The sequence below is a fragment of the Vicia villosa genome, unplaced genomic scaffold, assembly GCF_029867415.1.
Source record: "Vicia villosa cultivar HV-30 ecotype Madison, WI unplaced genomic scaffold, Vvil1.0 ctg.000410F_1_1, whole genome shotgun sequence".
NCBI lineage: Eukaryota > Viridiplantae > Streptophyta > Magnoliopsida > Fabales > Fabaceae > Vicia > Vicia villosa.
In genome coordinates, this window is record NW_026705187.1 from 474,937 (window position 1) to 492,459 (window position 17,523).

At 28.0% G+C, this 17,523-nt stretch overlaps 1 long non-coding RNA gene across 1 annotated transcript; it reads left to right on the forward strand.

The window, feature by feature from the left end:
- Positions 1-3,088: 3,088 nt before the first annotated feature.
- Positions 3,089-4,647, forward strand: LOC131627890 (uncharacterized). Its single transcript, XR_009291611.1, has 3 exons — positions 3,089-3,765; positions 3,852-3,967; positions 4,069-4,647. It is a non-coding gene; the product is annotated as an uncharacterized LOC131627890 (long non-coding RNA).
- Positions 4,648-17,523: the final 12,876 nt, after the last annotated feature.

A 17,523-nucleotide genomic window follows, 5' to 3' on the forward strand; every position in this document is an offset into this window, starting at 1 on the left:
GTCTTCACCTTTCGAAGGATCATATTTGCAAAACGAAATCTTCAGCTAACAAACTCATGAAGAAGTTTGCAAGAGAATGAAAAATAAAATTTCAGGAATAGCTATCAATGTGAAACAAATAGTTAACAAGATGAAGAGGTGGTCAACAAAGCTGAATGATGTTGTTGACATGATGAACACTAGTGGATTTGGATGGGATGATACAAAAAAATGTGTCATTTGCGACAGCAGTCAAGTATTATCTCAATATTTGGAGGTATTTAATATATACTTTATACAATGTTTTGTTTTGCTATGAATAATTTATTCATTTGAAAATATATATTTTTCTTGCAGAAACATCCCAAAGTTGGAAATCATGTCAATAAAGAGTTTAAAGAGTTTGAGAGATTGCAAGGTATTTTTGGAAAAGATCGTGCATATGGTCGTAGGGCCGATGATGGAGGTGAAAATGAAACAACTGAGAATCAAGTTGGTGATAATGATGAGTCTGTGCACCAAAATGATAATTCACCAACTTCCGATGGAAATATAACTCCAGGACCATCTTTGAAGCGACCTCGACGTGATCAATTAGCCACTAAATTTTTGGAGAGTTTTAATAGCAAAATGGAAGTTGTGACGACTGATTTTGCTAAAGTTGTAGCAAAACTTCCAGAACCTTCAAAACCAGATCCTTCAAAATCTGACTTGGTTGAAGAGGTTAAAAAATTGGGATTAACTGATGAAGAGGAAATTGACTTGGTGATTAAATTTTCTCAAAATCAACAGTATGAAAAATTCTTTTGGGAGTTTGAAGGTTCCCAAAGAATGTCTTTTGTGAGGAAGATTATGAGAATGTGATAAAATTTAAAATTTTGATGATGTCATTTGAAGATTATGTTTTAATTAAGATTTCTTTTAAACTCTATCAACATTAGACATGGTTAATATATTTATTTAGTCTATGTTTTGGATGATAATTTTATGTTTTTTTTTTAATGATTTGTTTTTAATTTATGATATACTTTGTAATGATTTGATTTTAATATATTTTGTGTCTTTATAGAGTGAAAAATTAAATGTTAAACATTACAAAGGGTATTAGAGTAAATTTTGTATGATTTTGTCCAGTACATTGACATATCAAACAAGAGACAGTACAAAATTGTCTGTCCTGTGCATCAGATATCAAACAGGAGATAGTACAAAAAGTTGTCCTGTAACTTAGTCATATATCCAGTATTGTTCTGTCCAGTACACATTCTATTACAAATCAAACGCACCCTAATGGTGTAGGTTAGTTTAATAAACTTTTTCATATGCAATAACTACGCCGCAAAAATAATGTTCTTCCCTTGTTTTTTTTTAAATTTTTTTAAAAAAAAAAATCACATTAATTAGTCAATTAAACAACAAGAAATATAAAGAATAATAAATAAAAAAATATCTCATTTCATATTAAAAAGTAAATAAAACAAGTATTTAAAACTAAATTTTAACTTCGACAGTGCTTTGTAAAATGAATATATATAAATTAAGTACCGTCCAAATATATATCTATTTTTATATTTGTATATAATAAGAAAGCTATATATATATATATATATAGGGCATATTCATTGATTTTTATTAATCCAAGAGTAAGTGTTCAACATTTACTTCAAATCTTATTCATTGATTTTTATTAATCTAACGATTTTAATTGATCATTTAATCTAGTTATTGTTGGAAATATTTTTCTATATATAACTTTAATTAAAGCAGTTGGATTAATGATAATCAATGGTTAAGATTTGGAGTAAGTGTTGAACACTTACTCTTGGAATAAATATAACCCTTCAAAATATATATATATATATATATATATATATATATATATATATATATATATATATATATATATATATATATATATATATATATATATATATATATATATATATATATTTTGAAGGATATTCTTACTCCAAGAGTAAGTTATCAAGACTTACTCCTCATTAGGACCATTGATTTTTCTCAATCTAATGGTTAAAATTAATGAGTATTATTTTTCTGTCTCCACATTTAATTACATATTATTTTTAACCATTAGATTGAAAAGAATCAATGGTCATAATGAGGAGTAAGTCTTGATAACTTACTTCTGGAGTAAGAATATCCCTCCTATATATATATATATATATATATATATATATATATATATATATATATATATATATATATATATATATATATATATATATATATATATATATATATATATATATATATATATATATATATATATATATATATATATATATATATATATGGAATTTTTTATCTGTATATATTTTTATTATTATCATTCTATTTTGCTTTTTCATTAATGTAATGGTATTATTTAGGATTAGTTTGTGTGTGTAACATAGAGTATAATGGTACTCTTGATCAATTCAATGGCTCTTATTAATTTAAGACTAAAAAATTAAAAATTCAAAAGGTCTCCCATGATATGAGAGACCTATCCATGTAATGCACCATATCCTAAAACTTATATTCAATGTGACACTGAAATGATCGTAATTATCCATCCTTAAAAAATATTTTAAAAATTAAGAAAAAAGAGTAACACGAAAAAAAAAAATAGAAATCAATTTAAATTCAATTATATAATTAAGAGATTAAGATGAGTATTTTATCACAATGTTAATTTTAATGTAAGATATATATTATGTTGATTATAACTAATAGTTAGTGAAGAGTAAAAAATGAATTAAAAATAATTAGATTTAATTAAAATTTTGCTCTCTTATTTTAATTTATTTTTAAAATTAATTTTTCTATTTTAAATTTAATAAATTTTGACCTTCCTCTTATTCGGTTGCATTTCTAAATAACGATGTCTCTATTTTAAAATTATATCACTTATGAAATATGTCAAATTACAATATAAATATTTTTATAAAATTTTTTTAATAAAAAATATAAATTATAAAATAGACACGTTATCGATATTAATGCGAAGATATGAACCAGAAATCAACACTATTTAAATTTAAAATAGGAGATTAACTCCATAAATCTATCATATAAGAAAAGTCTACCATTTCCTGATTAATTGGCCTATCCACATCAGCAAAACACTCCACAAAATTCCACATCATTCCCTCCTTATTGTGTGTTGCGGCAGTTCTAAGGGTGGAAGTTTAAACCTCTCAACCTCTCATGATCTTGCAGTTACATATTCTTTACTTTCTCTGGCCATCCACATTCCAAACTGCTTGCAGCAATAATGACCTGTTATAATGCCTTGCATATTTATCTGTCACTTTCATTCTTCTTCTTTCCATATTTTCTAAAAGAATGTTAGTGCAGCCCCATTATTCTTCTTCTCCTTTCAAGATTGATTCATGTTCTTCCACCTCCATTCATGTTCTTCAGTGTGTCCGCGATTCCGATTGGCTCCTGCTTTCATTTTTGTATGTTGTTGTTTTTCTGTGTTGTGCGATGAACACGGTTTGATGATGTTGCTGAGAGGTTTCATTCGCGTTTGAACATGTGGTGTTCGGTTTTGAATGTTTGATGATGAATGTTGAGTTGAAACAACTCTGAATCGGCAAAGCTGGGTGAGATCTTTCTGAGTTTATGCTATTTTCTGTTTAATCTCTCTTTTTCACTCTCAAACTTTCTGCTTTATTTTCTCCATTCAAATCTGATTTAGGTGTATTAATGTTGCTTATTTTAGTTTTATTTTTCGAATCAATTAATAGGCCACCAAGTGTTTCTTACGATATTTATCAGGTACATATTCGCTTTCTCTTTCAATTCTCTTTGTCTCTACTCTATGCGAGAAAACCGTCCGGATGAATTGGAATTGTTGTGTGCAGAATCGTTGTTGTTGAGTTGTTGGTCAGTGTATGGATCTTTTCACAAAGTCACGGAAAGATGAATAAGTTCGTATGAAGCTCTTTTGTTGCGATTGTCGTGAACGGTGATGTTGCAGGTCGCTAATGAATGTTATTGATGTGTGTTCTATAATCTGTATCGGTTCTGTTTTAATGAATTTTTGGAAATTACGAAGGTTGTTTGGTTTTTATTTTGCAGATATTTGGAAGTTTAATGAAGGTGATGGAAGGGAGTTGAAGTCTACAAGTTTCTAAACAATTTTTCGGCATAGTTTTGGAGGAAGTATTAACAAAAACCAAATGAATATTTGATTGTTTTCAACAAGAGTAGGAAAATATGTCATTATCATGTAACAGCAAAATATGACTAAGCTGTGTTATGCTTTGGTGAATAGGTCTATACTTAACTTAGGTTAATGTTTTGTCCTACTTATGTATAAACTCTAAGGTTGACCCTGTGAATATTATGAATGATAACCACCAGCTGCACCACCTTACCTCTGCAACATACATTCGACTAAACCGCTCCGATCCGTGACCTCCATCCGTTTGCCACACTCAACGCGACAAGATAATTTCACAACAGAAAGTTCGATCATAACCACAAAACAAAAAGGAACAATCTGAATCAGTTCTATACTGCTACCGCTTTGGAATTTTTCACCACCCCGTAGGTTGCATCTTTTCCTTCTCTCGGTCCATGATTGTTGCATGCAGTTCGGTTTGATCATTTGATAGAAATTATATATGATTGATTGTGTGTTTGTGTTGTTAAATCTATGAGTAAAAAGTAATTTATTTATTTTTACACTTGATGAATCCATGTTTTCTCCATATCTCTTTTAGATTCTTATCTTTTGTGTGATTTTAAAAGAACTGTTTGTGTGTTAGAATAATCACATTTGATCTTACGTTAAGGAAACTAGAAGATTTTGATTGAATGTTTTGAGAAATTTGAAACATATTGTTAAGTTTAAAATTTTATAAAGAAGAATGGTGGATTTTGTTTCAAAACTAACAAATATCAATAACTATTCTGATCATCAAAAGGGTCATAAGCTCTATTAAGTTACAAAAATTGAAATTGAATAGAAATAATGGTAATAAATAGACAAAATATGTTTGTTGTTTTGTACTAAACTTTTCTGTTTTTTTAACATGGACGGTTGGTTCCACTTTTGTCGTTACAAATAAAGTGGAGTTTAATCAATTAATATTTAATAATACTATAATAGTACTAAAGTACTATTTTTTATGAGCTGAAATTAAATAAATAAGTAAATTATTATTTGCTTTAAAATAAAATATTTAAAAAGTTGATATATATCCAAAATATATATAGGGCCGGATCAGACTATTTAGAGGCTCTGAGTGAATAATAAAAATGGACTCCTAATAAAATATTAGGCAATTAATTTTGGATTCTGAGTTTTCTATTTTTGATTTTAATTTTAATGATTACAAAATAATTATATGTAAATATAATAACACGTACGGGCAAACAATTTGATTACTTTGTAGATCATGGTAGAACTTGCATTTTTTAGTTGCATGAGTTTCATTCTATTTGACATTATTTTCCAACTTGTATTTTTAATTCATTTTTATAAATTAAACGAATAATAAGATATAATTATTTAAATATTTATTATTAAAAATGTTCAAATAATAAAAATAACATTATTTTTCTAAAATGATATATTTAAAAAATAATCTTTTATAAAAAAAATTCAAATAACATTAAATTTAAATAATATTTTAAGTTTAAAAAAATTAGAACAAAATAAAAAAATATTAAATTAATATTAAAAAATTAAAATAAACTACATTATATTTATTATAGGACCATAGAGATCATTTTAAATAATTTATTGAAACCTTAAATGGCAACAACTTTTTAAAGGTAGTGGTTTATGGGCTCTTATTATTTTAATAATTATTAAATTAAGATAATTTTATATATTTTTAAGAGGTTTTAATTTTGGAAACAGTTTATGTAAACATTCAATGTAAAGATTTTTACATCATTGTTAATTATGAATCATCAAATAATTACAATATTTAATTTAAATATATTTAAATGGTTCTTGAATGGTCAATCTAAATAATAATAAAAAATTGAATAGGAAAATTTATAATTTTTGTTAGAGAACAATTTATAGTATATTTATAAAATAAAAAAATATTATATTGAAATTGATTAAAAATAATCAAGTTGACTATTGAATTAAATTTATATTGGATCGATTTGATCGCATAAGGGTCTTATATTTTATGCGATGGATTGGTTGAACCATGAAATAACATTAGAACAGTGTAATTTGGAACGTTGATTAAAAAATTAATTTAAATATAACTTATGTTACTTTATGACATAAGAGGACAAACAAATTCTCAACTTTACATTCTTTATATTATTAATTTATTCTTAAAATATGAAAATTTTAATAGATACATTTTAATAAATTATTTATATTTTAAAATATCAATAAATAATATAAAATATAATAAATTTATTCATTGATACTTACTTTTTTAAATTATGTAAAATAAATTAATTGATGTATTTAAAGTAATCTTAATTTTAAAATAATAGTTTTTTTTTTGATAAAAATATTAAAATTAATAATTTATTTTATAATATTATTACCAATAGAGAATTAGTTGCATTTTTTGTAGATCATGGTAGAACTTGCATTTTTCAGTTGCATGAGTTTGATTCTATTTGACATTATTTTCCAACTTACATTTTTAATTAATTTTTATAAATTAAATGAATAATAAGATATAATTATTTAAATATTTATTATTAAAAAATTTCATATAATAAAAATTACATTATTTTTCTAAAACGATACATTTAAAAAATAATCTTTTATAAAAAAAAATTCAAATAACATTAAATTTAAATAATATTTTAAGTTTAAAAAAAAACTAGAACAAAATAATAAAATATTAAATTAATATTAAAAAATTAAAATAAACTTACATTATATTTATTATAGGACCATAGAGATCATTTTAAATAATTTATTGAAACCTTAAATGGCAACAACTTTTAAAAGGTAGTGGTTTATGGGCTCTTATTATTTTATAATAATTATTAAATTAAGATAATTTTATATATTTTTAAGAGATTTTAATTTTGGAAACAGTTTATGTAAACATTCAATGTAAAGATTTTTACATCATTGTTAATTATGAATCATCAAATAATTATAATATTTAATTTAAATATATTTAAATGGTTCTTGAATGGTGAATCTAAATAATAATAAAAAATTGAATAGAAAACTTTATAATTTTTGTAACAGAATAATATATTATATTGAAATTGATTAAAAATAATCAAGTTGACTATTGGATTAAATTTATATTGGATTGATTTGATCGCATATGAGTCTTATATTTTATGTGATGAAACGGTTGAACCATGAAATAACATTACAAAAGTGTAATTTGGAATATTAATTAAAAAATTAATTTAAATATAACTTATGTTACTTTATGACATAAGAGTACAAACAAATTCTCAACTTTACATTCTTAATATTATTATTTTATTTTTAAAATATAAAAATTTTAATAGATACATTTTAATAAACTATTTATATTTTAAAATATCAATAAATAATATAAATATAATGAATTTATTTATTGATACTTACTTTCTTAAATTATGTAAAATAAATTAATTGATGTATTTAAAATAATCTTTACTTTAAAGTAATAGGTTTTTTAATAAAAATATTAAAAGTAATAATTTATTTAATAACGTTAAATAACTTTTTATTTTTAACATGTATCACATAACTCTTATTGTCTATATTTTATTAGATAATAATTATCATCGGAAACACGGAATTATTGATAAAATATTGAATATTAAAGAGAACACGAAGTTATTACTGATAATTTTTTAAAATATTAACAAAAATATTAAGTTACTGATAAATTTTTTGAACATTAACGAGAACAAATTTGGAATATTAACGAGAATACGGAGTTATTGATCAAAATAATGAATATTGACGGGAACACGGAGTTATTGATTAAAATAATAAATATTAACGGGAACATGAAGTTACCGAATAGAATATTGAATATTAATGAGAACATGAATTACTGATCAAAATATTGAATATTAACGGGAACATGAAGTTACTGATTGAAATATTGATTATTAACGGGAACAAATTTTGAATATTAACGGGAACACGAAGTTATTGATCAAGATAATAAATATATTAATGGGAACATGGAGTTATTAACAAAATATTGAATATTAAAGAGAACACGAAGTTACTGATAATTTTTTTAAATATTAGCATAAACATTAAGTTACTGATAAATTTTTTGAACATTAACGAGAACAAATTTGGAATATTAACGATAACTCGAAGTTATTGATCAAAATAATGAATATTAACGGGAACAAGGAGTTACTGATGAAAATAATAAATATTAACGGGAACATGAAAAATATTGAATATTAACGGAAATAAATTTGGAATATTAACAGGAATACGCAATTACTGATCAAAATAATGAATATTAGCGAGAACATGAAGTTACTGATCAAAACATTAAATATTAACGATAATATGAAGTTACCGAATAAAATATTAAATATTAATGAGAACATGAATTACTGCTCAAAATATTGAATATTAACTGGAACATGAAGTTAATGATCGAAATATTAAGGAGAAAATAATGTTTATTAATCAATATATCTCAAACTTGGAGGAATATTTTACACCAAGTTTTGAATTTAAAATTTTATCACTATATTTTATATTCTAAAAATAATTTATTTAATTGTAAGAAAATTAGTATATATAATAAAATAAAATGAAACGTGTTGTTTTGTTTTCATTTATATTAACTTTGTTTAAAATTTTTTTCACGAATTTATAAAAAGAAGGAAATTTCCTTATGACCAAAAAAAAGTTTCATAAACACACAATAATATATTATGAAAATTAAAGTAATATTATACGAGCAGTGCTTTGCTGAGTGTAGTCACTGAGAACACTTTCTCACACATGAGTTTGGTATATATTGAATGTCACTCAAATTATCCTCAAGACTATATGTGAAGACAATATAGAACATTGCAAGATTATATAGACCAATTAGAATTTGACACCAACTAAAATCACTAATACGATGAATCTTTTAAAAATTAAAGGGGAAAATGACATAACATGAAATAACATAAAATAGAAGTCTTCATGATATAATGATACTGACAACTGAGTAGCAAAAGAGCATCACATTTCCTCGGTGCCCAAGAACATTATTTATTATCCTAATTCTTATCCTCCTAGTACACCAATTATTTACTCCTATATAGTAACTGTTTTTTATAATTAATATTGAAAATATTTTGTTTTAGAAAACAAGTAATAAATATTAGAATAAGTTTTATACCATTAATATATACTACTTTCAAAAACTAGTATTCATTGAAGATTTTGAAGAATTTGAGTAAATATTTTTAATTTAATTTATATTATTTAAAAATTTATTAATAATAAATATTTATTTATCATCATCATTAAAAATTTAAAAAGACTATCTTAAATAATCCAAAAATATATATTAGATTTGTCTATATATCGACAATAATTACTCTCTCCGTCTCACATTAGTTATTTTCTTTCATATTTTTATTTATCTAAAAGTATTTGTCATTTTAAAATAAAATATGAATGTGATATTTATTTTTTGTTTCAATTACTTAACTTTATTTATTATATTTTAATTATATAACTATTCCAATATTTATTATTAATAAGAATATTTTAGAAATGATATTTGTTTCAATAACTATTTAAAAAAGTGTAAAAATGTGAAAGAGAACACTTATTGTGAGACTAAATGAGTATTAAATATGGAAAAGCTAATAAGAGACTGCTATTGAAGATTAAAGAATCAATTATTTGATTCAATAAATATTGGAAAAGATAATAAAATGTGAAAAATGCTATAAAAATACAAGTGAATTAATGTACTATAAATATTTTAATTATTTAAAATTTAATTAATATCATAAATCTGGTAAGAAATGAGTTTGTTAAAAAGTCAATCGATAAAGAGAAAAAAAAGAGTGGCAGACCATATATTATAATAGCATGATCATCAAGAATAGAAAGCATAATAGGAAGTGAGATGTTTCTACTAGTGGTGGAACAATAACGATATGAAACTCAATTTTTAAATTTTTTATTTTAGGTCAAATATTCTTTTTGGTTTCTCATCTTTATTTTGGGCTCTATTTTGGTCTTTCATCTTTATTTTGGGATCCATTTTGGTCCTTCAACATTAAAAAAAACAATTTGATCCATTATCTTTTCAAATTACATCATGTTAGCCCCTTATGTTAGGTCTATTAGTCAAAGTAAAAAAAAGACCACTTAGCATACACCCGGCTTTGATGTGTATTAAACATTATAATAAAACTGAAATGCAAAGGTAAAATTTCATTTCACTTCAAGAACGAAAAACTCTAGTAGAGAAGAGAAGTGAAAATGGAACGAAATCAAAATCAAAGGCGAAGCGGAGAAGGTGAAATTGAAGTTGAAATCCTAGGCGAAAGAAGAGAAACAAACCTATTAGCTAAGTTTCTAGGGTTGAATCATTTTGAAATGTTATATGTATTGGATGTTAGAATTGTATGCATGCAGTTGTTAAATGTTTAGGTATTCATATGTTAGGGTTTATCCTTTGATGTTTTGTTAATTAACATGATATATTCATATTAACATTCATTATAATTTTGTAATTGCAGGAAAATAGGTAGAAATGGAATAATATTTTCATATTGTAATTTATTAAGGTGGTGAATTCATTAATAACAATTTGACTATGTACGAAGGAGAAGTTCATAATTTAAAAATAGATGTAGAACCAAACTTTGTTCTAACAATCTCCCCATTTTTGTTGATGACAAAAACTCATATATTTTGAATAAATAAATGGCATAAAAACTCCCTCTGAGTTAAAAACTCCCCCTGCATTTAATAATCAGAAGATTTTAAATTAGAATACTTCCCTGATTATGTCCTTGAAGCTTATAAAAGTTCTTAACCAGAAGTTTCATGTTCTTAATACATGATTTAACAGATATATTAAATAAAAAATAAAAAATGTTTGAGGCATTAGTCCAGGTAAACTGCTATGTATTAAAAATATTCTACGTTCTCCCCCTTTTTGTCAATAATAAAAAATTCAATAAAAAATAAAGAGACTTCATTAATAATAATGGACTTACAAAAGGAAGGAACGAAACCAAACGGGAATTACAAAAGGAGCTAAAAAGAAAAAGCTTCGCAACGCTCATTAAAGAGAACTTCATCATTGTCCGGAAAATCGGCGTTGTGACGAATATCAACTACTCCAGCAGATTCAAACAGAATAGATAAAATTCGTCCATAAGGAATGTTGAAGTTGTGACCACATCTGAAGGCCAAGAGAGATTCCCTCATATGATGGAAGACAAGGCGTCCTTTTTCAAGTCAATGAATGAGAAAACGATCACTAGAAGACAAAAGTCTATGAAAATTTCCTCGGGGCTGCAAAATGGAAGAGAAAACCGAAACAAGACTTGTTTAAAAGGAGAAATAAACTCTGGATTGTTGAGAACGCGCCTGGAAGTTTTTCTCAAATCATTTGGAATGGCAAATGCATTCTAGTAATCAAAGACGGTGAGACAGTCAGCAGTTGGTTTGGAAGGACAACCAATGGTTTCAACAATGGAGGATTCAGTGATGGTGAAAGGAATGCCATGGATGATGGATGAGACATTGAGATTCTTATTTCTGACAGAAGCACAAATCCATAAGTTTTTCACCAGATTGGTGAAGATAGAACCACGAAGGATAGCGTTATATCCATTCCATCCTTGTTTTTCTAAGAAAGCCATGAAGTGGTCATGACTATTTGCTAGCCATAAATATTTTTCTTTGATGACGGTAAGAGCAGGTCGGGAGGCCATGGAGGAGAAGAAAAAAATTTAAGGAGCGACAAAGGATTAGGTTAAAGGAATGATAAGGATTAACAAAGGATACGAATATATAGGAAGGGAGAAATAAACAAACAGAATGAGAAGATATAGAATCTGATGCAATAAATGTAAAGATTTGCATGCATTCTTATAATGATGAAAAAATTTAGAAACAAGTAAGGGCAATAGCATAATGATTAGTGATATTAGGGGCATCGTAAAATATTTAAACAACAGTTACCGATGTGATTCGAGCCTCAATATAGCAACTCAAACGTCTCAACCATTCAGATTCTGACCACAAGATTAGCCTCATAATGGATTTGGTAACTTGAGTTGACAACTGTTTGATTTGGTGAACTGCCATAAATAAGCCTAGGGATATCCAGATCTGCTAGCTTATTAATGTAAATGATCATAAGTTCACAAGAGGGGCGACAATCGGCAGAACATAAATATATAGATTTTATTTTTCATTCTGGACATAATTTCATACTGATATTTTCAGAATGAAATTAAATATGTCTTCAGCAAGGGGTTTATTAAAGATATCATCCCATTGATGGTATGTATCAATAAATTTTAAAGAAATGACCCCTTCTGAGTATAGTCCCTAATGAAATGATGTTTTATTTCTACGTGTTTAGCTCTGGAATATAAAATAAGGTTCTTAGAAAGACAAATAAAAGAAGTATTATCACAAAGGATAAGAATGTTACTCTCATATATTTTCAAATATTCAAGCTAACTATTTATCCAGAGCATTTGAGTACTGCACCCAGCTGCAGCTATATATTCAGCTTCAGCAGTTGATAGTGCAACAGTAGATTGTCTTTTGCTGGACCATGAGATTAAGTTTTCTCCCAAAAACTAGCAGCTTCTAGAGGTACTTTTTCTATCTATTCTGTCCCCAGTAAAATCAGCATCGCAATAACCTACTAATTTTTAATTTTTGGATTTTCTATACAATAAACCAAGATTAATAGAACCTTTCAGATACTTGAAAATTTGCTTAACTACTGTTAAGTGAGATTCTCTAGGATTTTATTGGAATCTGGCACATAAACAAACACTGTAGAGAATATCTATTCTTGAGGTAGTTAAATATAAAAGAGAGCTAATCATACATCTGTAGAACTTCTGTTCTACTTTCTTACTTACATCTTCTTTTTCAAGGATGCATGGGGATCTTTGATGGTTTACTTTCAGTCATATAAAATTTCTTAAGAAGTTCTTTAACATACTTAGTTTGGTGTATGTAGGTTCCTTATAAAGTTTGATTAATTTGAATTCCTTGAAAGAACTTGAGTTTGCCTATCATGCTCATTTCGAATTCTGCCTGCATATTCTTAGAAAATTCGTTGCCCAAGGAGGCTTTAGTATATCCAAAGATAATATCATCAACATAAATTTGAAAAATCAGAATAACATTTTTAAATGACTTACAGAATAATGTAGTGTCCACCTTCCCTTTGGTAAAGCCATTTTCTAAAAGAAAACTACTCAGCGATTTCTTGAGTTTGTAAACAAACTCTGGATGTTTTGAATCTTCAAAAACAGGGGGTTGGTGCACATAGATCTCTTAATCAATATAGCCATTTACAAATGTGCTTTTGACATTCATCTGATATAGAGTTATGTCATTATTGGCTACAATTGAAATTAAGAGTCTGATAGATTCTAACCTGGCGATTGGAGAAAAGGTTTTTGTACAGTCTATCCCTTCTTGCTGACTATAACCTTGTGCAACCAGTCGTACTTTGGTTTTGACTACTTCTCCTTGTTCATTCAGTTTTTTTCTAAAGACCCATTTTGTTTCGATAATGTTGAAGCCTTTTGGTTTAGGAACTAAGTCCCATGCATCATTTCTGGTGAATTGGTTTAGTTCATATTATATAGCAAGTATCTAATCATTATCCAGTAGAGTTTCATTTATGGAGGTTAGTTCAATCAGAGATACTAGTCCCTGTAGCGGGGAAAATCTGATATCAAAGCCATAGGATGACTCGAATCAATATTTCAGTGAAAGTCGCCACCGCGCTTTATTGTTTCCAAAGAAAAAGGGAAAAGAACGAAAAAACCCAAAGTTTGTTTTTTTTAAAACAAAAAGAAGAGATCTTAGGTACGGGTGTTGCTTATACAAGGGGAAGGTTTTAAGCACCCCTCATATCTGTGGTACTCCACAGGAACCTTTTTGAAAATCTGTGTCGTGTGTGCTAAAAAAGGGTTTGTTTTATTTTTAAAATAAGCTCGGCAAAGCGTTAAGCTTTGGGCCTACATACCTCCTTGGTGCAATGGAGAAGTCAGAGCTAATGTAGTTCCGCTTAAAGGGAAAACGGTTTTTAAAACAAATAAACACTTTATTGTCGTCGGAGAGAAATACTCAGCCATTGATCTTGAGCATGAGAATGAACAAGTTCTTTGCATCGCAAATGAAAGAAGGGCTCCAACTCGGATAAAATCAACGAGTATGCCACTAGCTCTCTCACGCGGAAAAGATCTCATTTTATCAATCAATTTCAAAATCGTGGGGTATAACCACTCGTTTCGACAATTAACGGTGTCTAAACTTTTGAAGAAAAGCCACTAAGGGCAAAAGATATTTTAAAGAAAAAGTTTTGAAAAGATTGCAAACATAAGAATGTTTTGGAAAAAGGGAGAAGATTTTGAAAATTAAAGAAGGGGAGGAGATGAAGAGGCTATCCTATTGCGTAAAATAAAAGCTAAGGAAAGAAACGGTCTAACTGAAATAAGAAGCCAATACTTGACATTGTGAGTCAAGGTAGATTTCCTTTCCTTTGGAATATCAATACTAAACCAACACATTATCACTTGGGGATCCAGATGAATTTATCATCTTAGCACCATTTTGCATTAAGCACATTGAAAATTCTGACGAAAATCGGGCAGAGTAACGGCTGTTTTCGGGTAAAATCCTTATCTCAATGCCTTGGAATTAACCATCAAGGGCTTTCAAGGAAATACCTGCACATACAAACAGACAACAATCCAATGCCAGACAGACAGAATAACAGCAGAGTAACAATATCATAAGGGTCCAGGGGTACTAAGTCCATAAGTCCAAATCTCCAAAATGCTAGGGATAGTAACCAATAGTTCAAAGAGAACCTTATGTGTTTTTTAGATTTTGGTTGTTTATTAGTGTTTTAGCATAAAAGTAAAGTATGGTCCAAGTGGACAAAAGAAAAATAGCGGAAGCATAAACATATGTCCAAGTGGACAAAGAGAAAATAGCGGAATATAAACGTCCAAATGGACAAAGACAAAATGACGGAATGTAAATATGATGAAATGATAAAATAAAGCGATAAAGCGAGAAATATAAAGATCGGTATAATAAATTGCGGAAATTAAAGTTAGTTGTTAGATGTTAAAGATAACCATCTTGAAACTTGTCAAGTATGTTATCAAAGTTAGTAATGAAGATCGATGGTGAGTGAAGGATGTACTCGGATTTAAGGTCAACGAAAACTTATCAGAAGCTTGATAAAATCATAGCGACTACACGATAAATTTCCATAAGTCATAAATCAGCCGCATACAATTCTCTTCCATATTTGATCTTTTATCGAGTCGGGACAAATGTAGGAGAACTCTCCATGTATCAAGACCATCAATCAAAAGAAATAAGAAGGAGAAGAAGAAATGATCTAGCCTTTATCAGGAATCCATAGAATTCTCAAGATATCAAGACTTTCATCGATCAAGAGAAAATAAGATGAAAAAAGATAAGAATGAAAACAAATTGATCTAGTCTTTATCAAGAATCCATAGAATTCTCAAGATATTAAGACTTTCATCGATCAAAAGGAAATAAGATGAAAATATAAGAATGAAAACAAATTGATCTAGTCTTCATCAAGAATCCATAGAATTCTCAAGATATTAAGACTTTCATCGATCAAAAGAAAAATAAGATGAAAATAAGAATGAAAACACAAAAGATAATCAACTCACACTATTATTAATATCATTCATCCATTTTGGTGGATTAGGTCATTTCAAACCTATCAACACCCTAGATCCAATGATATTAATGAAGTGTAGGAAGAAGGAAGCCAAAACAAGCACAAAAAAGGCAAAAAACCACGTTCTGCCTGCTGGAAATCGATTTCATGCAGGGGGAAATCGATTTCCATAGTGCAGTTTTCAAAAAAACAAGTTACGTTCAGCAGGAAATCAATTTCAGCCTTAAGGAAATCGATTTCCTCAGTGTAAATTTCAGCAAAAACAGCATTTAAAGGCATGAAACTTGATTTGAACAAATATACAAACACCTTATGATCACACATCAACTTGAGCACGAAATTTCCATCACAAAACCAACAAATATCATCAATATAGCATCAAAGATGCATTGAACACAAGCAATAAAGATCTACATCATGGATCTAGCAAATTACCACTTCTTGAACAAAGATTTTGGAGTAGCTTCAAGAGCAAGCACAAGGTGTGTAGATCCTTCAAATTTGGAGATGATCAAACAAAGAAAAGAGTGAAATGTAGGAGGCTTAGTTCTAAATTAGCAAGATTCAATGTGAATCTCACTAATCTTATGAAAATGAACTTTGGGTGAGGGTTTTGGAAAGGGTGAGAAATGAATTTGCAAGCAATTTTTTGGCTCTCCAAGCTTTAGAAATGAGAGAGTAGTGGGCTCTATTTATAGGATGAGAGCAAGAGTAGTGGTAGTTTGGTCTTTTTGCATTTGGTAATTAGCTTGTGTTTAATTGGTGTTTAAATGGTAAGAAATGGTAAAATGAGGTTTAAGTGGGTTTAATGAAGGGGTTAATTTTGATGAGGTGGAAAATTGGTAAAATGATCAAATAAAAAGGTGCCAAAATGATGTCAAGCTTCCCTCCTTATATTTTTTTGAATTTCGCCTTAAGGAAATCGATTTCCCCAGGAGTGAAATCGATTTCACTCTATTCCAGAAGAGAATTTGGCGCAAAATACACTAGGGAAATCGATTTACCCAGGAGGGAAATCGATTTCATGCTGTCCAGAATGTGATTTTGGTGAAGATTGCTGCAGGGAAATCGATTTACCCAGTAGGGAAATCGATTTCATCAGTCAAAAATGTGAAAAATGCCTTGTTTATTGCATGTCTTGGCTTGGTACCTACAAAACAAAAGCCTACAAAGAAACAAAGCAATGTTTTTGGTATTTGGGTTAGTATAACAAATAAAAAGCTAAAAGTGGTTGATGATTCCCCTCAAAGGAAAAATGATACCTCAAGATTGTGATCTTGATTGATGATTGAAATGCAAATGATGTATGATCTTAGGGTCAAAAATTGGGGTATGACAGATGCCCCTATTTAAGTTTCTTCTATCCGGAGATGTGAGGGTTAAAATCCTCAGCTCGACGTAATTGAAGAGACTTAAATATAAAACACACAATTTTTGAACCTAAGGTATAATGCGATGCTAATGGATGTATCAAGTATGATTATGGAATAGAGGGGAGTATAATGCCACTGGGGGAACAAAAGGAATGAGCGATAGACTCGAATGAAAGGAGCGGCTGGGGAAACAAGATACTACTGGTTATCCGTCAGGGTGACAAGAAATATCCAGCAATACTTGGAAAGGGAGGGATAAAACCCAAGTTAGAAGTGTAGTA